Below are 23,825 nucleotides of genomic sequence, written 5' to 3' on the forward strand. Positions count from 1 at the left end.
TACTTTGTTTCTTTTTGTGATCTTCTTATAGCAGTGGTCCCTAGTCACCTAAACACATTAACAACAATAAAGTAAAACAAATGACATATTCATTTGTGAATGCTAGAATTTGAAGTCGTTGGAAATCACTGTGAAATACAGATAATCCTTGTTTAATTGACTACCTGTTGACAATTGTTTGGACTTGCAACCAAGGCATACTGGTTAGACTATCATCTTGTTTGTAGATTCTAAATGTCTTTTTTATATCTTGTTTATGCATCTGCTGGTTGTACTGTAAATTGCTGTAGTTTTATGGTCTGTTGTACATTATTGCATATAAGAAATATGCAAATAACAGCACAGTCCTAAGTTGGATATTTCTTCGACATGTTTTGTTCTAAATATTGTAATGTACATACTATGTACAATTCCTCATTTAGTGACCAATTCACTTAAGGATCTAAGTGCAGAAACTTAATTTGGTTGTTAAATAAGGAATGTGTATATTTATGTACAATGAGTTCATACTAACGCAAAAGTAGTGATTTGGGAAAAATCAAAAGAAGTTATTAGAGTTAAACAAAATGATCATGCAAAGGTAACTGCCTCATAGTTTGTCTCAGATGGACATTGTGGAAAGATGACACATAAACTTGTTGCATACTTGTACCAGTTGGAAAAAGGATAGTGGATCTTCTGAATGATTAGGTTTTGGAATTTAAGACAGGTATTTGGAGTACATGAGATAAAAGATCTGAAACAGCCAGTTATGTATTTAGTTTCCAGCATTGTGGGAAGCTACAATATGGCTTTAGAAAATACAATACAGTATATAAAATTTGAAAATGCTTTTCTTGTATTTTCAAACAGTGCCTCTTTTTGGGAAAGAAACAATGACTATGCCTTATTTCAAGGTTTATCCCAAAATTTCATGTACCAAATGAAAAAAGCCTTTGAGCAGTCAAGGCTTTCTGTTCAAGTTTCTTGTTTTTTATAAGGGCTTTAGCATTACTTGACTAGAAAGATTTAATAGCCTGAAGTTACTTATCACACCAAGAATTCAATTGTTTTAAAGAATTTTCTGCAAAAGTAAATGGGAGCCTCTCTTCTTTCTGAAGATGTTGTGACTCATTGATGAATCAGACTTTGGTTTATACTAGAGAGCAACCACGTGGGCTCTAGTAAGGGTACCACTGTTAGCAATGGTAATGATTAGGGTTATCTTATCTACACACCGCTGAAAATAGGAGACAAATACATGAAAACAGACAAGACAGGAAACAAATTTGGGGCTCCTGAAATGTAAGTGAACAGCAAAAGGAATACTGAATCTTGGGCAAAGTCATATTTACACTGATAAAGTTCTATACATGTGTGAACTCATAAATATAATTATGCCACAAAGACTTCAGATGAAACAAGGGAGTGAATCCAGAAGTGGAAATATTTCAGGAAAGCCACCAAAAGACTCACAAACAGTACATCCTCACAGTTGGGTTCTGTCCCATTGGATATTTGTCTTGACTATTCAAAATAGAAAAATTAAACCTCAGTTCAAGTTTGTCCACTGAAACTAGCCTCACCCATATGCTGATATGTGTTGCAGAACTCTGAGTAAACTTTCCTTTTCTTTCTTAATGATTGTATGAGAAACAGTTGTTTCTTCTCCATTATGTAGGCACAAAAATGATGTAAATCTTATTTCAATATCTCATATGAGCTAAAAGCAGAGATGGTCTTTGTTATTTCTGCCTTCCACAAAATTTGATTGTTCTAATTTTGTTTTAACCAGTGTCTGGGTTTGAAATGAGTCACCAATCTAAAGTACAAAATAGAGAAACCCAGGAGCAATAGATGGAAAGAGGCACACAAAGGGCCCTAAATTGAATTCTTTCTGTATGGACACTGTGTCTTTGCAAATGTTCTCTATTAGAGCTAGAATAAGTCTCTATTGATTTATGTTTGTATTTTGATTTCTGCAACTGATTTTAAGTTTTTCTCAGGAGAAAAGAGTGTTTTTGCATTAGAGTGGCAATGAAAATTATCAAAGTAACCAAGATTTGGAAATCTGAAGCGCTCTTTCTGTTTCTTCTATAAATTTTTCATTAGTCATCATGTGAAAATAAATATTTTAGAATACTTCTTAGATGAAATCTTTGTCTTGACATATAAGAAATTGTTAATTCTTGAATTAGCAATATTTCAGCTGATTTAAATACTACTACCTATCTATACATTTGCACACAATTTTCAAAAAAGTTTAGTCTAGTTTTCTTACAGTTTTACAACATAAAATGGGACAAACTGAGCAGTGGTATCATAGTATTATTTGAAACATCAATTTTTAATGTAAGTCAATAATGCTGAATACGGTGACATTCTGGATGTAAATCATAATAAGCTATGAAAAAATCAAAAAAGGTCAAACTCACTTAGCTTGAATGTATTTATTGATTTTATAAGTAAACTTTAAAAATGTGCTGCAATCTTACTGTAATACTCAAAGAAATTTAAGACTTCTATGGGATTAAAATTTAATTAAATTTCTGTAGATCATAAATAAATTTTTTTGTTAAAAGTAGACAAAATTTAATATTTAAGTTAACTAACTAACTTCTTAATTATTGATTTGTAGATATTCACTTTGGATCATTTCTGAGGCTGAATTCAGGACAATCCCAAGGTAAGCTGTCCACATCTGCATGTATACATGTTAATTTTAAGAGATAAAATATGTAACAAAACATGTATGTAATGGAATATTCAATCATTTTGCTGGTTGCTTAGGACCCATTAATACTCTGGTCCACTCAGTGGTATTATTTCATTTGTAACTTTTTATAGTATTTCTCTATTTAAAAAGATCATCAAAAAAGTATGCTGAATTGCTTGTATCTTCACTGCAAGTAGCTATATAACATAGAGGGCAATTAGGACCAATTTGCCAGTGTGGTGCAACACTCAGTATCACTAATATATTGAGCCCAGTGTAGGCAAGAATGATATGGACACATCATGAAATTATTAATAAGAATGATAGCAAAATGAATACCACTTACTTAATTTTGATATAATTCAGGTACTATACTAAGTACCTAATATACTTTATATCATTTAAGCCTCCAGCAATCATATGTCATAAAATTTTTATCATTTTTTGTCACATCCCAAAAGGAGCATGAGGTATATCTCAGGTTATGTAACAGTAAGTGACACTTTTACATCAGTCCATCTGACACTTAAATTTTAATTTCCTACAACTATGTAAACTATCTGGGAAAGACAGGAGTTCAGTGATATTATGGAAAGACTTTGTATAGAACAAAAGAAGGCCATACTTTCCTGTATGATTACCACTAACAACAGCATGAAAGAGCATATGACAGCACCATGGTAGAGGGAATGAAGTGCATTTGAGGCAAATGTAACAGATTGTTTAATTCGAGTAGACAGAGGTGTGTGAACTTCCTTTGTTGGTAACTGTATGATTACATATGATGGCCACAAAATAGTAGGTTAAAATGAGTTTGTTCCAGATTTGTAACTGATTCTCCATCTCTAATGCTATACCTGCCAAATGTGAGGCTCTGTTGTATACTTTCATAGTTTAGTAAAATGATCCAAAATCTGATTGGGTAACCAATTACAAAACCCACAATGAAATTCTGCCAGTGTGTGAAATGATGTTCAAATCCCAATCTAATCAGAGGGAGGAAAGAGGAAGGTACACGTGTTTTGCCCAGAAACAGAGGCAAAAATGACAAATGTTGACGGTGTAGTAGGTCAGAGGAATAAAAGAGAAGCAAGAGCATATGGTTTTTAAATTTCCTTCCACAAAAAAGGGTGTTTTCAAAAAGGATAAAAATGAGAACAAAAACAGTTTTGTTGGAGAAGATGAGTTTGGTTTCCCTATCTTGCTTTTGAAGTATGGGAGAGACTTAGGACATAGGAAGCTGAATGCAGGAAAGAGCAATGATTGCATCTTAACTCCATGAAAGATTTTATAGGGGTAAATTTCTGTGAAGAAATTAATATAAAAATTGAAGAAACCTAGCTGGTGTTTTATTTTCAGGTTAATTTTAAAAATAGAACAATGCTATCTAAGCTTGAGATTATATGTGAAATCAAACTTGAATAAATGTCTAATATTTTTAAATTTGAAATTTATTAATTTATTGGCAATATAATGTTAATTTTTTAAAAAAAATTATGTAGAATAAAAGATGATCATCAAACCTCTTTAGTAAATTACCTAAAACATAACTCTTACAAACATTTATTTCAATTTGCTACTGATCGTATTCCTTTTCTTTCTTTAATCTGGATTACCATCATTCTGTTAACAATGCTTCTGATAAAAACTTAAAACTCTTACATTTGAGAATCAAAATATTCATCTCTAACCCCCTATGAAATATGTGAATTAGATAGTAAACAAATATAAGAATGGCAACCCTTCTTAGGCTTTAAGTTCATCTTGAGATATGTCTTTCAATAATGCTGAGATCAATAGTAAAGAATAAGCTCTACTTTTTCCTAACATTAGTAAAAAGGTACAGTACATATACAGCATGGTTACAAATTTCTTTCCAACAAACTGATTTTACTTCACTCATAGATGGCATTTCTGAAATATTTTATCAGCACCTAGTAGAGGGTGCATTCTGAGCTAACCATTAAGAAAAACAGATATGGCTCCCTTTTCAAGATGGCCACAAGATAGTAGGTTAAAAGCAGACAAAAAGACAACTTATTACAAAAAAAATGGATGGATCTGCTATGGGAGCTCAAAGAATGTTTTACTCATTCAGACTGACTAGATAGATCAATGCTTCTACATATCATCAGCAAGTATATGCATCTTTAGTTCATGGACCTTTAAAAGAAGCTATAATTTCTAACTGGAAATGATGTTTCATATGATGCCATCAGTATCTCATTGTATTTCAGAAAGTGGGAATTTAAAATGTGAAACTTATGGCCTTTTGTTCTTAACTACCAGAAACCATCAAGAGTGGTACTTGTTAAAGTATTAAGAAGTTGAATAAAAAAGCTATTTTTTCTGATAGTTTTACTTAAGATAATGAAATACTTATTGCACAGGCAATGACATGAGTCACTTCAGTTTCTGCAAATAAATGAGGATAGGTTTAAAAATTATATTAGGGGTCTCCTTTCTGACAAATGGAAACCTCTGAAAACATGATTGTAAAAAATCCTGTTTAAATCCTTTGCTAATCTGACCAGAAAGGGAAGTGAAGAATTCACAGGAAATAAAAATGAAATGAAATCTGCAGCTGTCAATGAGAACAAAATGCAAAGTTGGGAACAGCAGGTAAATCTAAAGCCACCACCCTATGTTGAACCTGATAGCAAAATGTTTTAAAGTCAGGATCTGGGCAACATCTCAGGATCAATGCTGGCATCTCTAAGAAACAAAGCTACTGCCAAGTGGCACAAGAAAAACTACTTACCTAGATCCTACCATTACCTGGTTCACACAAATCTGCCCCTAGGATTAAAAAATGCAAATTAGCATTGACTTAACATTGGTTGCAGAGTTCACCTCTGTGGTCCTAGTATAGGCAGCTAGGTTAGACAGAAATGAATATACAATCAGAGAGGAAGTGGCCTAGCAAAGAAGTCAGCACAAAAATAAAGACCTCAGAATTTTGGCTGGAGACACATCTGAAGAAAGCCAGGCCCTCATGCTTCCCTAAGGGATAAACAATAACTGGAATTATACTGTAATTGGCACCTGAAAATGCAAATGTCTTTGTTATTTCCACTCATGCTCGCTATGTGATTTGTTTCCCTATTAAATCAGTATAAGTTAAGTGGTTATACTTGTAAACATATAGGTTGATTGCAGTTTGAACTACATTGTGACTTTGCTGTATAAATTATTTAGATAAAATTCTTCTAACTTCTTCCTTTGGTTTGTGACTTCATTTCTCAATGTTGCAGACCACAAACAGCACATTTTTCATCTAACAAGTTTGGAATTATATTTCCCCTATATTAGTCCAACAATCCTCATCCAGTAATTTAGAATGGTTCCAGGTGCACAGTCACTGGGAAGAAACAAAATAAATCCTTTGCGGGGTCAATCCAAGTTTAAAGTATTTCAAAGATAGAGTTCTAAAGAAATGCAATAATAGTTTAAAATTATAAACTATAAGGAGAAAATGCATGAGAAAAGCCAACATAATATGACACAAATAGAGATACACAGAGATTTCAGATACTGGAATTACCCGATGCAGAAAAAAATATGTTTAATTTTCTATTTGCATTTTACAAATTATCAAAGATATATTATCTTAAATATAGGTATTATCTAAATCAGACAACAAAGATTGGACAAAGATTGAGAATCTTCACAGTTCTGTAGGTTGGCGGCTGAGTATAAGCATCACCCAGTTTAAGGCAAATGTGTTGTTAGGCTGTGCTCTTTTGTAGAGACTCAGGGAAGAACTGGTTTCTTGCCCTTTCAGATTGTTGGGCAGAATTAATTTTCTTATTGTTGTAGGATTGAACACCTTGCTCACCTGCTCCTACGAAGTGAAGATGGCTCTCAATTTCTAAAGGCTACTTGGGTTTATGGCTGCTTCTTCATTTTCAAAGCTAGCAAACACAGCTTCAGTTTCATTTATACAACATCTCTAATCTTTTTAGTCCACACTGGCAGTGTTTATGCTGATATAAGAGTCTTATGAACTCCACCAGTCTCTCAAAATGTAGATAAGAAACAAATTATTTTATTGGACAAGAGTTATGTCCACAGATTTCTTCAAGATGACTTCTTTTCCATTTTTGATTCTGCTGAAATTATTGAAAGGATCCATGAGGTAGAAGACTGAATTGTATATTGCTAGTAATATTATACATGTAAGCATTAGAAACTGTCTAGTCTTCAGAAATAGAAGTCTAAGGAAAGTAAATCAGGATAAATTCAAAGAAATTTACATCCAGAAACATCAAAATTAAACTGAAGAACACTAACAACAGAAAGAAGTATGAGGAGTAGCTTGAGAAACATTGCAGGACCCTGCTAAAGAAAAGGCAATTAGATCAATGGATGACTTACAAATAGCAACAATGGAAGCCAGAGACAACGCTATGTGGAAATCTCTCTAGAAGATTCCATCACTCTGTGAATAACTTTTGTCTCCGACTCACTTCCATCTTTTAGTAGCATATTACTGTGAAGATCTTATTTGTAAAGTTTCTTTATGCTTTAAATAAAGCCTGATATTGCTTATAACTAATAAATATAAGTGTAAACACATGCAGTAATGAATTATGTACTTGTTGGATAAATATTTAACATCAGCTCATTGTGATAACTTTATAAACTAGGTTCTACCAGGCCAATAGAATTATATCAAAAACCAGCCCCTCCATTAAATTTTCTATTTATATAAATCTTTCATAAATTAGAAAATATAGGTATACTTAGGAATAAAATAAACTCATTTATAAATCAAAAGATTTATACCTTATAACCTATAATTTATACAATTTTTCAACAATTCCATGAACAGCCCTAAATACTAAAATTTACTCATGACTTGGTGGCTATCATCAACCAACAGTAATTTCTTTTTTTCTTTTCCTTTTTCTCTTTTTTTGGCAGTGTTTGGAATAATTGGGGCCCAGGGCTTTGTGCATGGTAGGTAGGCAAGCCTTTTGTCATTGAGCTACATCCTCAGTACAATCTATAGTAATGTTTTAGCAACAAATATGTTCTTACTATTATGCTTAGCACTTTTTTGGAATACTGCAATAAGCATTACAGCTGTACTGTATCTTGCAATGTCATTTAGTGACTTTTCATTATATTATTTTTTTGTATTTGTTGTGTAATTGAATTATTTTGGATTGTTTAATAATTTGAGTTCCTTTTTAGTTACATTAGAATAAATTAAAGAATAGATATTAAAAGTCATTACCCTACTTTTCTGAATGTATCTAATGTAAGAATATTTGATTACCCTTTATTTCATTTCATCAAAACAATAATGACTCATTAAATAAAATGAAATTCAAGGAAGCACAGGGCATTTAGTAACTGAGATTCAGTAAAGAATAAAATAAAATGTATGTGAGCTTTTCACAGAACACATAACAACTTTATTTTCTTCCATAATTGCATGGTGACAGTCGTATGAAGTTTTAAATTATTTTTATGATTAATGAATGACAATTTATAGATTTTTTCTTAATGTATAATTTTATCTTGAAAAATGTAAAGTCTTATGCTTTTCTTATGTAGAAGTTAGACTATTAGTGTCAAACAGAATTGATTTGAATACTGGCTTTGCAGATGACCCTGTATGCAAGCTATATGTCTTTTTTGAGTCATAATCTTACTACTAAAAATAATAAAACAGCTGGGCCAATTTGTAGTCGCTATTTATTCATTTTCATTTAAAATTTTACATAATTTTAAACTTGGCACACCCAAGTTAGCAGGAAACTCAATCCAGTCTTCTTGAGGTCCTCTCTATCCCTACTCTGTTGCCCAAGAGTCCTAGAGGACCACTCTACAGCATGTACCCTGGTTCTAAATTCAAAGCAAAGAGAAATCCAAGGAGTCCATCAGTTCTTTCTGTTACTACATAGTTTCTGATTTCCAACCATATTCCAACTGAGGACTTCCACCTCTACAGGCTATTCTGGCCCAAACTTATCCTTATACAGTTGCAGACTTTATGATTTCATCTTCACCTACAGCTCATTGTTGTTCTTAGTGTCTATCATGGTGCACTCACTAGGACAAGGAAGCCCAAGAGCTCTGACCCTGTTGTAGTCAGGGGTTGTGCAGGAGAACAATTAAAATCAGGACATGGAGTTAAAAATATTATTTTTATGATGGCCACCCAGAGTTAATACAAAAAAATGCAGGAAATCTATGCACAACACTAAAGAATATTTAACCAAGGTCCTGAATCCTACAGCAATGTCTCACATAAGTCCAGATGAAGACCAGAGCTCATGACAATGCCTCCCATGAGTCCAGCTGGAAGTCTAGAGTCCATAAGAACGACTCATGCCAGTTTCTTTTATGGATCTGTGCCTGGAAGGCCCAAAGGTCAGTGGTGGAAGCTAGAAAGTCTATGTCAGCAGGGTGAAGGAGCTGTGCTGGTAGGTTGAGGATTCTACGCTGCAGCCGAGAAGTCACACTCACAACAAAGATGAGGGCTGTCCTGAAAAGCACCACAGCCATCCTCAGCTACACGGAGGACCCGAGCTCCTCTGATGATAGGCACAGGAAGCCAGCATGATGAGTTTGTGCTGGAGACCAAGCAGCACACATTTTCCCCTCTGGAGTCAGGATGTGAGGACCAGAGAGCTTCCAGAGGAGAACCAATGGCTCCAAGAGCAACTTGTAGGAAAGCCCACAAAGCCTTAGCCTCACTTCTCCTTCTCCACGTCTCTATTTACGCTGGCAGCTTTCCTCAGGTAGAACATCTGCACTCAGCACCATGGTGATTTAATTCCCCAAGCATTAAGTTGACCGCCAGTTTCCGATCCATAATAGACCCTGACTCTCTTGCCTCATAAGTGATTTGTATGCGCCTCTTGGTGGCTTTTCCTGGCAAAATATCAATCAGGAACAGTAATACATTAGGAAGGTAGAATTAAATCAAAGAAGGTTCCTCTCCTAAATGCAAATTGTCTCTCAGAAGATTTGTTAACAGGGAACCACTTTACAAGAAGCTTGGTGAGTCATAATTTAGCAGTTCATAAAAGGGTTTATTATCATCTTCCCAAAGGAAAGAGATACCTACTAGACCATCTTTCTCGGTAGCATACTAAGTTCACTAAAGACACTTCTCTTCCTTTTGGATTCTGCCTAGTCAGGAATTACACACATCTTATTACTCTGAAGATAAATGAGATGACATACAAAAAGTGCCTATCAGTGCCTATTACTTAACAGACACTATATATCAATTTCCTCCCTTATATTTTTAATATTTTAGTTTAAACCTTCATTGTTATTTTTTCTTTCCATATTTATGTCCTAAATGAAATTATAAGCATATATAAGAGCAGAGAGTTATAGCTTTGTGTCTTTCAAGCCTCCAAAGAATATTCAGCATAATATCTTAAAGATAAATATTAATTGCTATATAATTATTGCCTAAGTGATATTTTGTGATTGATTTTCCCATAGGTAGATAGTAAAATCTGCTATCATAAAAATGTTATCATTCTGAGCAGAAGTTTGACAAGAAAAGGAATGAAATTCTAATCCAACTACTTGTATTTTGATCACTGAATCACCTATCAGTTAATAAAACTTAAATTGCTTAGAAATTTTCTTGAGTATTTGAAATAATGGCTTTTCTTCTTTCTCAGGTTGTGAGATGAGAATACATTTACTATCATAAGGTTACAGTAAAAAAGAATTTAAAGTGAATTCTGAATCTTCACTCTCATTTGTAAGAGCAAAGACAACTCATTTAATGGATCTTCATAGGGCAAAAATGGGATGACAATGAAAAGATCATCCTAAGGATTAAAGGAAATGTAGATAATTTCCTATGACAGAAAAATCTTTAATTTTAAAATATATACCCTCATTTAGAAAAAGTTGGAAAATTAGAAAATCAACTCATACTTGTCTCATCAACATGCTTTGTTAACATTTTGAAATATTTTATGCCCTATCTACACAAATTTTAATTCTGTTCTTTCCACTTCACCTTATATTGAACTTTGATCCTTTTCATATTATAAATTCTTCAAAATATTATTTTACTGATGTATGCTATATAATTTGGCCACTTCTTATAGTTGCATTACAAATTTTTCTTTTGCTTAACTTTTAAAATAATTTGTTAGCATCATTGAAATGTTTCCATATTTCTACGTGTTTTCCTAGAAATACATTATAACTATATGCAATTCTTACTTTCTGAATTTATACCCTTATTTGCAAGTATTTGTTTGATCTTTTGTCTAGAGGCCTGGCCCACAGTGGGAGTGTCTCCCCCCGCCCCCACTCAGTTGCAAGGTACATGGCCTCCTGCCTGAGGACGTAGCCCTGTCTGATTACCTATAATATTTCTATCTAATTCTGTTGCCTGTAATGTTATGTCCTACCAAATATTACTGAAACTAATATAGGATTACATGACATTTATAAAACAAAAAAAAGAATGTCACTTTTCTCAACACATTTCTGAGATCTCTTCCAGCTGCAAAGTTTAATACATGAAAGACCCGTGCAACATGTAGGGCTCCTGCTGTTAAGGGTCACACCCAATGACTTTATCCGGTTTCTCAGGTCCAGCAGATACCCATTGCTGCCTGTAAAGGAAGCCAAATGAGGTTCTGGAGCCAGTGAATCTTAGCCAAAGCTTGACATGGGTTATCTTACGTGTAGGAAGTTACATTGCCCAGATAACTCAAGTGAACTGTTAGCACTTCTGTGATATTATCACTTTATTCTGCCAGGATAGCTCTTGGAAGACTTAGACCCAGATTGGCGCTTCCGGCAAACTTCTATGGACTAAGTAAATGAACAGGAACTAGCGAGGTCACCAACTCTGAAGGCAAGCTGGACTGAGCTCTGTTTTCCTCCCTGCTCCGTGGCTGTGAGCCTTCCCGCTGCAGTCCGGTCCTCAGGCCCTGGCAGCACTGAAAATAGCTGCTTAGTAAGCCAAGGGTAAGAAGAGAGTCCAAACACCTCTCATTCAAAAGCACTCCAAGCCCCAGGGGAGGGCTTTCTATCCACCTGTCCTACCCTTTCCACAAACCAGCATGGGAAAGGAACCCTGTGAGTCTCTTATTACTCCACACATTTTTTTCTGACTCTATTTCTGAATCCCTCTTTTAAATTCTTTCCATGATAAAAGATCCTAGAAAACCAGTTCTGCCTGTTTCCTAATAATGACTTTAACTCGAACTTCAGGGAGGCCCTTTTGTAACATTTAAGGCCTGGGGTTTTATTCTCAGTGAGACAAGTATTGTCTCCATGGAATCTCTAATTTCTTTTAGCCACAGTTTAGAAAAGAGAGGCTTCCTAGTAAATCTGTGGCTGAGGTTAGGAAGGAGTGATTTTCTAAAACTTTTTTATTTCATATTGTTATAGCAATTTTGACTACTTGCTGCAGTTAGAGCTAACAATTTTCTATCCCCTTTAAGTGCTTTTAAAAGTTTTCAAAATTTTTATAACACATCTATTCACGTGTATGTGGTTTATCAACCGTATTTTTTTCTAACATTTTAACAAATGAAAGCACATTCACTTTTAAATAGTCTGTTCTCTTTAATTTTCTTGGTACTCACCATTCTACTGTTTTCACAGATAGCTTACCTTGTTCTTAGCAGTATGCATATTTGAGTACTCACCACTGATAGAACTGTGGGGGGAGGACCAGAAGTATGAAATATAAATGACCTTTATTTTGAGAATGCAGGGAGAGACACCCCTTATCCCCCTGGGGTGTGGCATTTCCACCCCGGGCCAGACATCTCTCCGTGGAACACGTGGAGTGAGGCACGTATATAGCCTCGGCTTGGGGTGAAACCTAAGGGGGGTATTAGGGATGCACAGGTAGCCCATTGGTCTTAGTTTGGCGTCAGAGGTAGATTCCTAAGGGTGGGGGAGATAGGAGCTCCTTGGATTTACTAGCTGCAGTGTCCGGCCTGGGCCAAAACCCTTTCCACCACAATTATCCTTTGGTATTTCCCTACTATGGTCTCAAATTCCCATTTTGGAATTTACGAATGTTCTTTGTAATAAAAGTAGGACCATTCTCTGTAGGCCAATTAAAATACATACAGACACTTACATGTATTTTCATTTGACATAGGGACATTGACTTAGTTATCAGACTAGCTCAGAATAAATTTGGATGGAAATTAGAAATACAATTAATACACACAGCTAAGTTAGGCAGACATTAATATACAGTCACGGATGGACTAGGCTCTCAAGGAAGTCAGCAGAAAATAAGCATGTCAAAAATGTGACTGAAAATACATTTAAAAAAGACCGGTCCTCAAGATTAAGAAGCAATGACCAGGCCCACATGTCTCCCTGAGAGATAAGCAGTAATTTGAAATTATACTGTAATTAGCACCAGCTGGTCCAGGAATTTCAGAGCCACCAGCTGTCTACGTGGATGACCAGAGCATCTGGACCCATCCCTTCCCAAAATGCCTTTGTTTGTCCCATGCACCCTTGTTACAGGACCTACTTCCCTGCTGGACCAATATTAGCTAAGCAGTTGCACTTACAATCATACAGGTTGATTATAGTTAGACTCATGTTGTATCCTTATTTTGACTTTAGAGTATAAATTATCCCTGATAAAGTGCTTCAGTGATAGCCCACTTTCCAGACTCCTTCTGTCTCTCAGGAGCTATCTCTCAATACATCTTTCCTACTCATAATCTCCACTGTCAGTCATTCTTCAATCTCGGTGGACATGAATTCAGTATATCTCACATCTAGCAGGTTGGGAATTATATTTACCCCTATATCACAAGTATACTGTTTTTTAAATATTGTAATCATACACATATACTCCATTATTTTAAAGTCTAACATTTATTTACATGAATAATCATTTTTAACCTTCACATAAAGCCTGTGAAGTAAGTATCTAGAGATACTAAATAGTAGAAACTACACTGTAATACAGTAGCCATTGTGTTAGTGTCACCAGGCAATGAGACTCCTTGCTTTAGTGATAAAGGAGATTAAAATTAAAGCAATAGTTTGACTTACAGGAAAAATCTTTAATTAGAAAGTAAAAGAAAATAGAGAAGGGACTCTAGCTTGAGAAGCCAGAGAGGACCTATTCTGATAAAAAGAAACAGACTGATCTATCAGTTTATAAAATAAAGGAAACCAGTTTTAAGGAATGTTGGGCTACGCGGTGGTCTCTTCTATCATAAGGTCAGTCTTAAATTTCTTACCTGCAGAAGAATCCTCATGATGTGAGGACAGCTCAGTTCTCATGATTGTTCATGCCTAGAGTGGTCTCAGTCTCATGAGCTCTCATGGAATCCAAAAGAGACTTCTGGGCACCTCTGAGTGTTCCTGTAAATCTCTTATCCTGGTGTCCTCCATCTTGAGCTGTTAGGTAGGTTGGGTAAATCCTGAATGAACCTTGTTTTCTCAACTTTTAGACAGACATCCTAAATGGCTAGCTTACAGGGACATCTTAGAAGAATTTTAATCAGTTTTAAAAAATGAATCTCAAAGTTTTTTCTACTTTTAGTTACCTATTGGGCATCTTCAGGCTCAAGAGGAGAGTCATAGTTTTTAGCAAACAAATAAACAAATCAAAACAAAAACCACACACAAAAAAATTTTAAGTTCCTGTTTTTCTTAGAAGAAAACACAAATCATGCTGTTAATGATGAGCAGGTTAAGGACCCAGGAGTTTTTTTGTTCCCAGGCCCTATTGTGATCTCTGACAGTGTCACTGAGATATGCAGAAATAATCTCTGCAGAAATGCACTGCATGCCCAAAAATAATGTACTTTCTTCTTACCCTATACTGGAAATGGATGACTGACTGTGATATTCTGATGACTGGTCTTCAGGAGAGAGATTTTGTATAGGAGTGAAGTAAAGGCTCAGACTCCTGAAGATGCAGACTAATCAGGGTACAGATATTCCAGGGTACTTGCTCAGTGCTGTTTGGAGTTTTTATGAGTCATGAAAAAAACAAAACAAAACATAAAATGTTACTTTGTTCCACCAAGGATCTTATAACCCATGTGAAGAGAAGAAATTAACAACAGACATGTTAGCTCTTTAAGTGCAGCAGGAATATTTAGAGATAAATTCTAACATTTGAAAAGGGAGGAGCTGTTCTCTCCTTAACTTTCTAAGCTGTTCTTTCTGCTTCAGCTAAAAACCTCTTTGGAAAAACCTGTGAAGACCAAGTCCAAGGTTACTGAGTCATTCTGATTCATAGTTTTAGGTGGCTTGGGATAAATTTGACATTATAATAGTAAACTGAGCCTGTCCAGAAATGTGTCTTTTCTGTCTATATCATATAAGAAATTAAACTGAGCCTGCTAAGAAATGTGCACCTTAAATTAAGCATGCACAGTGCCCTTTCCTATGTGTCATTTCCTCTATGAATGTATACAGGATTCCTAATAAAATCACCACTCACTTTTTGTTAGGAGAGGGTGTGGCTTTGCCAAAATCCCCAATGTTCTCCTTATTGCTGTGAGTATAAATCTTTTCCCATTCTCTTATATTTTAGTTATTATGCCTTTTGGCTCTGCAATCACCGAGGTGTGAACCCAGTAAATTTCAGAATTCCTAGGAAAAAACTGTGTCAGGGTGTGATTTACTGATTAGGAATTCCTCAGAGGATGATTCCTAGAGGAAGAAGCACATGATATGAGCTTTGGGGAAAAAATAGTATGGAACTAGGCTCAATATCAAGTCCTTTACTCACTGTTAAATTTTCTTAGGAATGTAGCAAAATAAGAAATTTAGTTTAAAAAATATTTCCATGGTTGTATAATACGAAAATCATTTTCTTCAGAATGATACATATTTGGTAGTACAAATGAGGCAATATTTAATCACTTGGAGGTTCGTGATAATTGAAAAGATATTGCATAGGATATGCTAAAAAATTTGATTTAAAAAACACATTTAATATTGTTCACTATTTAATCATTTACTTTTTTTCTTCTCTTTGAGCAAGATTAAATCCAAATTTGTAAAAGAAAAAAAAAAGCATCTAAAAAGATCAAGGAGAAACATTTTTAATCAAAGCATAAGTACAGATAACACTAAGGACAAAGCCTTATTTATAGAGTAATAAGAACAACTTTTAATTTGCAAAGACTTTTACCTCTAGGTTACGTTCTATCTTTACTTACAATAATTTGCTTTATCTTATATTTTTATCTTGATTTATCATTATTATTTTTAAAGTTGTTCATTTTTATCCTCCATAGTCCTGGCAAAACTCCTCACATATAATTATGTAGAATATGTTTTCACTTTTGTGTTTTTTAAATTATATTTTAAAGAGGATAAAACCAAGGAAAATAAAACAGAATAAAACCAATTAAACCAGTGCACGTGATACAGGACTTTCAAACAATATGAAATCAACAATAGTTACAAAATCAAAATCAAACAAAACAAAAGAGAACAAAACCCAACCTAACAAAACAATGAAAATGATATAAGACCCCAAACAAGACATTAGGGAATCAACAGTGCCATCACTCCTAGAAGATCACCCCCAAACGCCACCCTGGGCACTGCCATCCCCTGAACAGATGATTAGACTATTGGCTCCAGACTTGCAATGTTAGTGAAACACCAAAAGACCACAAGCATCAAGTTGCATTTCACCTCAATAGCTGTCATCACAGCCTATGTGTCTCTGGATCAGCAGGTGGCTTATGGGGAGTGGGGTGGGTTGGTTGGGCATTGGCTTTTCTTGTTTACCAGCCTGTGCACCACAAGGGGTTGAGGTCTGGAGGTCCCCATGCTGGTGGTGGCCAGTGCATGGTCCTGGCTCACAGGGCGGGGCCTCCTTCTTGCTGAGTCCTGTTTTCTCCCTTTGTAGTCCACTAATGGCCTCATCTAGGCATTTATTAAGTAAATATTTGATCAGTACTGACCGTGTCAGTAAAATCGGGTTATAGAGATAATGTAGAACCAGACCATGGAGCACGCTGGGTTTAGATAACAAAATTTTAAATTCACAAAAAACTGAGACTCATAAAATAGGAAAGAATGCCTTGCCTTCAATATGTCACTCTAAGTGGTACTCACTATATTATTCTTCATGAAGAAGAAGCCAAACTATGTCTTTCTGTATTAGCTTTTTGTATGTAGCTTCCTCTTCCTGGAGTAACTCCCTGTCAGCCACCGGGAAAATGCTCCCTTATTTTGTCACTCAATTGAATGATATCTTTTCCTAATCTTCCTTCTCGCTCCTTTGGGGAGATTATACTTACCTATCCTTTCCGTTTCCTCTGAATCTGGTACTGAATTTTATCATGGGACCCATAACATGTTACTGTATCTATTTATTGAAATTCTTTTGTACATTAGATTTTTAAATATTCAGAATGGTAAGGAGGAATTTGTGTGAGTAAATTTGGATCATTCTGTTAAATATATCTAATACCATTTACACAACCTGCAATTTTACTAAAATATGCATAAAACCAGAAAACTAAGACTTTGACAAAATAACGCATTTAGTTTAATGTCTTCATGGCCATACAATGAGAAAATCAACTGAGATAAGCTTGCTTTTTGAAGAGCACTTTCAGTGAATATTTTTTAGTTATGCCTGTAAGAGACAGCAACATTATTTTTGCACTGCTGAAGTGCTTTGAGAGTAATGCTTGGGTGACAGCATAAACAAAATACAAAGGCCATTTTGTTTTTATATCTAAATAGGGGATTGTTGGTGAAGAGTTGTGCCAGCCAGTGCAGAGTGGAATAGTGTTTTATTCCTCTCAAGACAGATAGATTGCTGAATTGCCTAAGTTCCTGCTTTTTCATAGTCTGCCCCTTGAATTTGAAAATGAATAGTTATCCTTTCTTTCTTGAATGGCTGGTGAGAAAATATATAATTTAAAATAAGGTGAACTAATGTTTTCATAATATTTTTAATGTACTCATCTGATACCCAAATTATACATTGCCAAAATATTAAATGCCATATTTCTTAAACATTATGGGATCTTTTTTAGTAAATGTTATTACTATACAACAGAACAGTTAACTTGCTAATGTGCTTCACCTATGAAATGATTCTGGAAATGAAGAGAATTAAACATTACATCTTTCATAGCACCATTTTTTAAAGTGTTGTTGAGGGATAATCTCATAGTTAACAAACATCTCCTGAATGTTTGTTGAAAATTTTCCTGTAGGGGAGAAAATAAAAAGTATAGTGCCCACAATCAAAGAATTCTTTACTACAGAGAAATTATTACAGATACCAAGGACACAACACAGATGTGGGAAAGTTATAATGACTCTGAGAATGTGTCATGTAACATTTCCCATTGTGGAGGGATGACTCCAGAAGTCTTTTTAAAATCATGGAAGATGAAAACTGAGTATCCTAGCTGATTAGGGAGGAATTAATCTATATAATATTTATAGCATTTGTATGTTCCAAATATATGGATATATTGATACACTGCTGCTTCTTTGACTAAATTCAGAATTACTAAAAATTTTCAGCAGAACTATGTTTTTTTTTTCTGGCAGAAATTAAATCATGTAGTATTAAACTTTTAAAACATCAGTTTATGTTACAAATTATTCAGCAAATAGAAGAGTAACATATGGTGCCAGGTTTTAGAGATTTTGTACATTAGCTAACAGCATTGGACATTCCTGTGTGGCAGGGCACGATGCAAAGTACAACATATATTGTACAAAAGTTTTCATTTAACCAATTAATGTAAAAGTCTTATAGAATAGCTTTTATAAATATAGCTATTATTATATTGCTAACCTGGAAGAGAAATAAACTAAATGTACAGTTAGCAAATGTCATGCCAAAGACTAAACTTGGGCTGTAGCACTGAAACATGTCTGTATTGTCACGTTAGGATGGACATCTCCTAATGAAGAACGGATTGACTGTGAACAGTGATGAATGAGCAGAATAAAATTATGCTTTGAAATATCATAAAAGAGCAGCATGTTTCTGGGAAAAAGGACTTATAAGCATAAAGAGCTTAATGAATTGTACATAGTCTGATAGCATAAATAGTAAGAATAAAGAAATAGCTTAGATCATGATTAACAGCTGTAAGTTAAAGCAATCATGATATTTTTGAAACCTCAGATAGCTTCCCCCAGACTTTCACAAATTTTTCTACACTATTTAAAACAGTGTTCTTCAAAATATGGTTCTATGACTGGCACTGTCAGCTTCTGAAATTATTTGAGAGTTTGTTTAGAAACTAAACTGGGGAGCTTTTACCAGACCTTAAGTGTTAGGACCGAATCCAGGGAATCTGTGTTTTGAGTGAACTCTCCAAGTAACTTGCACTCACATTAAGGGTCAGAGAGTTCTGTATGATAACAATAAGGGCCAGCAAGGAAGAGTCCCATGATCTTGAAGTAAGTTTCTCCAGAGAAAGTGGAACAAAGACTTCAAACTAGAAGTGACTAGGATTAATAATGGCTGATGGATGTTCTGTCTAGGCTCAGACACAAGGTGGGAATCTGAGACAAAAATAATTTCAGCAGGGACAGAATTTAAGTAGGGTCAAGGAAATAATGAAGTTCTCTCACTTAAGGTAAGATGTGTTTGGACACAAAGTCAGAGCAGGTTACACAGCATAGGACAGAGAGGTCATGGTGATGTGATTCAAGGATGAAAGCAGAATTAAAGATAAAGCAAGCTTGGCAAGCCAAGGCAAATATCCTGAGAAAAAGAACAGCTATTTTAGAGAGAAACTAAGATGTTAGCATCCATAGCAATTGTTGAATGCAAACTATTTATTTGGAAGCAGGCAGTCAATATCTACTAGGCCTCAGCTACCAATTTTCCTACATAAAGAATCAGGTTTTATTAATAGCTAATGCAGTTATTCATCAATGTATCCAGAAAATATTTTTGGCAACCTTAATGTCTTCAATACGCTGATAAATAGCAGAGATGCAAAGATAATGTGATTGTTGCCATCAGAAGAATTAGACAATAAATAAATACTTGTATAAGGTTCATTTAGTAATTGTCATAAATTCTATCCTGAATAAGTAAAGGTATTATAAGAATGAATCGCCAGATAACTAACCTAGTGTCTAAGGAGAAGGGAGTGGAGGATTCTTAGGGAAGTTTCCCCCACACTAAAAAAATTTTTTAAGCAAAAACTTCAATGACAATATTAAGCTGACTGAAAAAAGAGCAAGGAGAAAGAATTCTACACCAAAAGACAAGCTTGTGCAAATGAAGTACACATTAGGATGGAATAAGGGGGTGACCATGGTGACTGGAATGTAGTGAAAAAAAGGAGAAATAGCACAAGATAAGTAGTGATACCATACGTGGCATGGTCTGTTTTGTGAAATAGTTACATGAAAAGTAACAACATTGCAGCAGAAAACACTGGAAGCTCAAAGCCAGTAAATAATATGAAATCAACATTAAAGATAATCTTCTAGGTGCTATGGTAAACTTTTGGCATGGATTATATAGGGAAATGTTTTTAGATAGTCATTGCAATAACTAAGTCCAATAACAGACCAGGTTAATGATAGTAGAGAAGAAAGACTGTAATGAATTCGATTGGTATAGGCAGACAGACAGACTGATAGGGCTAATGGACAAGGGACCAGAGGAGAAGACAATATAAAGTATGAACACTAGAGAACAAATGAATGGCGTGGAGGATGAGGCCATTGACTACAGTACAGAAAACCACAGGAAGACCAAATTTTGAAGGAAAGGTAAGAGTGCAATTTGTGAACTGCTTGAGTTTCAGATTCTTGTTAATCATCCAAGTGTAAATAGAATGTAAGTGGGTGGATGCATTTGCACATCTGGAGCTCCGAAGAGACACTGTGTCAGGGAATGTAAATAACAAGTAGCTCAGATTAATCAGTGTGGGTGAAAATACTCAGAGAGGAAATGAGAAGAAGCTCCATATCTGTAGAAGAATGATAATGAAAATATGTCACCGTCAGAAGATACAAAATAAATGGACAGAGAAATGAAAGGTTCAGGATGAGAGTCTGCGTCCTGGAAACTGGATAAACAGCTCCTCCAATGAAGGAGGAGACGGCAGCTGTGTGACAGGGTTCCAGCAAGATCAGGTAGAAGGAGGATGCTGGGACGGACTGATCTGCTAGCCTGGACTTTCTCATATTATTGTACCTTTTTAGTCAACCTAAACGGTTTGTGACCACATCCTCTTTTCTTCAAACTTGAAAATTCAGTATCATTCCTACCATCGTTTCTTTTGTTCTCTGCATAGAACTTCCATCTTGAGAGAAGAGTAACTTTAAAACGTTGAAAAGAAACTTCCATATGTAATTCTGTATCTAGCAAAAAAAAAAAAAAAAGTCTAAAAGTGTTCAGCCTAACTAATGAGTATTTTTCAGAAAAAACAAAAAGAACACTAATTCAGTGCCCACAGACCTGTTCCAAGAGCAGTGGCAAAAGATGTCCTGCAGGGAAGTGATAGCAGCAGACGCTTCTTGGAGCAGTCTAGGTAGAGTGCTGTGGTGCACAACAAATTGCACTCTGCTGAGGAGCTAAAAGCAATATGAATGCTCATTCAAGTCTCATTTTATTTTCTATCTTTTTATATAAGTGTGCCTCAGAGAATGAAATGAATGAAAAGCCTCTTCAATGCAAGAAGAAGCATTAGAAGAGTTTTGGCAATATTACATTTAATAAATTCTGTTAAACAATTAAGACAATATGAGGCACAAATTAATCTCAATACAGTAACATAATTTGACAGTGCATATATGATAGTCTTTTGCCTACAGTATGATATATTATTTTATATCTATACACATAATTGATATTTGTATCCATAATGTCTATACTGAGTAGTTATTTAAATATATATATATATATATATATATATATATATATATATATAAAACAAAGCCTATTATTTCTTAGAATTTGCACTGAATATCTGTATCTTCATGTAAGCCGGGATACAGGGGTATAAGGTAAGATCTTATAACGTCTAATACCAAAGTTAAATTGCTTTAAATCTCTGAACAGAAGAATTTTTTCCTTTTTATCATTAACGAGATAATGAACATTTTAAATAACAATAACCACTTTAATAAGATGCTTACGTCACTTTTTTGGGTAGAAACTCATCCTGTGTTTCTACACATGGCTCTGCTAGTGGGAGATATTTTCTGAATCATTACGACCCAGCAAAAGAAAAGGACCTACCAATTTACATCAGAGTTCATCAACCAACCAATAATGAAGCATTTATTGAAGATATAGTTGATGTGAGCTCTATATTAGATGAATGTTTTGCAGAATCATCAAGCATGGTGCCAGTTTTCTGGGAGTTTATATATAGCAACCAACATCAACTTGTAACTCTTACCTGGTGGCACTGTGCTATGGATGATTTTTTATGTTGTTTCATCTAATCCTCAACATTATGATACAGGCATTATTGTTAGCTATCTTTTCATATGACAAATATGTATAAATATATCACATTTATATATAAATATATCATATCATATATAAATAATATATAAATATGACATATATAAATAAGAGTGTAACTTGGTAGGCACAAATAATAAATGCACAAAATGGTGTTGAACTATGGGTTATAAGAAACAAAAATTCATGCTACTAATCATTACATATCTGCCTCTGACTCATTACAATTAACTGAGAAGGTAAATAATACAAATTGAAAAGGTAAGCAATACCAGTGAGGTAGAAAACAATATTCTTTAATTTCCCATTTTTGAAAAAGATGTTCTCTACTTTTCAACAAAATTTGTAAAATTTATTGGATTTTTCAGGAATTAACAGGATTCCTAACCAAGGAGTTTTGCTTTCTTTTGATGGGGAAGGAAAATGACAGCTTGATTACTGAGAGTACAGAAATAGATCACTCCCTGGAAACCACACATTAGGCAAGGCAATGCCACCAAGCGATTTTTCCTGTATCTGGCTGTCATCTCCACACCAGATTCAACACATCAGCGTTAACGACAAGAAAAACAGGTGCCAGCTAAAAAATTCTTAGAGACCCAAGGAGAATCTCCCAGGAGAACGCAAAGTGAAGACAACAGTGAAACTTATTAGAGTTAATAAGAGCTAACCAGTGTCTGCCTCAGGCTGAGCAGAAGTGGGAAACCATAGCAGCAGAGAATTCAAGTGGGTCAGGGCACAGGTGGGGTGATGGAGATAAAACTTTTCCACTTAGGAATAAATGATTTTAGACACCAAGTTAGGGCAGATTGTGGGCAACAATGAGCCAAAATATAATGCAGTTTTCTCAGTACTGGAAACTGGAAATCTAGGGCCTTTATCAAGTATATTCTGACTCCTTCTTTATTTTTTATTTTGAGATAGGATCTCAGTAAATTTCTAAATTGCTCATGCTGGGCTCAAAATTGCAAAATAGAGCCTCAGCATCCCAGAGTGCTAAATTACAGGTTTGTGCAACCACATTCAGTCTAAAAAAAATTTTAAAGGGATATTTGACAATCTAGGAAGGCACAATCCTGGGATGGAGACAAATACTATAGATTTTTAAAGAGAAGTTTAATAACATTCTTAGCCTGCTATGTTTTATTTTGTTTTGCATTTATTTATTTGTTTGCTTATTTGTTGAGATTGGTCCAGACTGGTCTTGAACTCACTATGCAGCACATAATAGTCTTGAATTCGTGGTGGTCTTTCTGCCGCAGCCTCCTGAGTGCTGTGATTATGGGCATCCCTTGGCTCTTAGCTTAATATTTGAAGTTGAAAAAATAAACCACTTATGCAAAGACCAGCAGCTTGGCTTTATGTGGTCATCTGTATCACAATGACTAATAACTCAAATTAAAGGATCACATACTCTGAAGGAAGTACACACTGTACTACTGATTTATGTGTCCCCACAACCACAAATATCGTTTGTAACTTCTATGAGCCAAACACACTGATAAACACAAAATTCAGGATAAATGAAAGTGAAATCAAACAAGTATGATCTTTGCTCTGGTGGCAGTTATATTGCAGTAGAGGAATCAAAAATAATTTTGAAATTATGTTGTTTATTACTATTTTGCTTGGCGCAATCAAAGAAACATAAAGATTATCGTGAGAATGGATTGCAGAAGGATCTATCCAAGT

General features: G+C 34.8%; 1 protein-coding gene across 4 annotated transcripts in view; it reads left to right on the top strand.

Annotated features, from left to right (window-relative positions):
* Cntn1 (contactin 1) overlaps window positions 1-23,825 on the top strand; it is a 373,034-nt gene that overhangs the window by 106,114 nt on the left and 243,095 nt on the right. For all 4 annotated transcript variants that reach the window (XM_063254557.1, XM_013159444.3, XM_063254558.1 and 1 more), the window contains exon 2: window positions 2,618-2,665. The gene's annotated coding sequence lies outside the window, so the exon portion shown is untranslated. The remainder of the gene's footprint in view (window positions 1-2,617; window positions 2,666-23,825) is intronic.

The sequence above is a fragment of the Cavia porcellus genome, unplaced genomic scaffold (genome assembly GCF_034190915.1).
Source record: "Cavia porcellus strain 051 isolate PalLab524CR breed Dunkin Hartley unplaced genomic scaffold, mCavPor4.1 scaffold_8, whole genome shotgun sequence".
In the NCBI taxonomy this organism is placed as follows: Eukaryota; Metazoa; Chordata; class Mammalia; order Rodentia; family Caviidae; genus Cavia; species Cavia porcellus.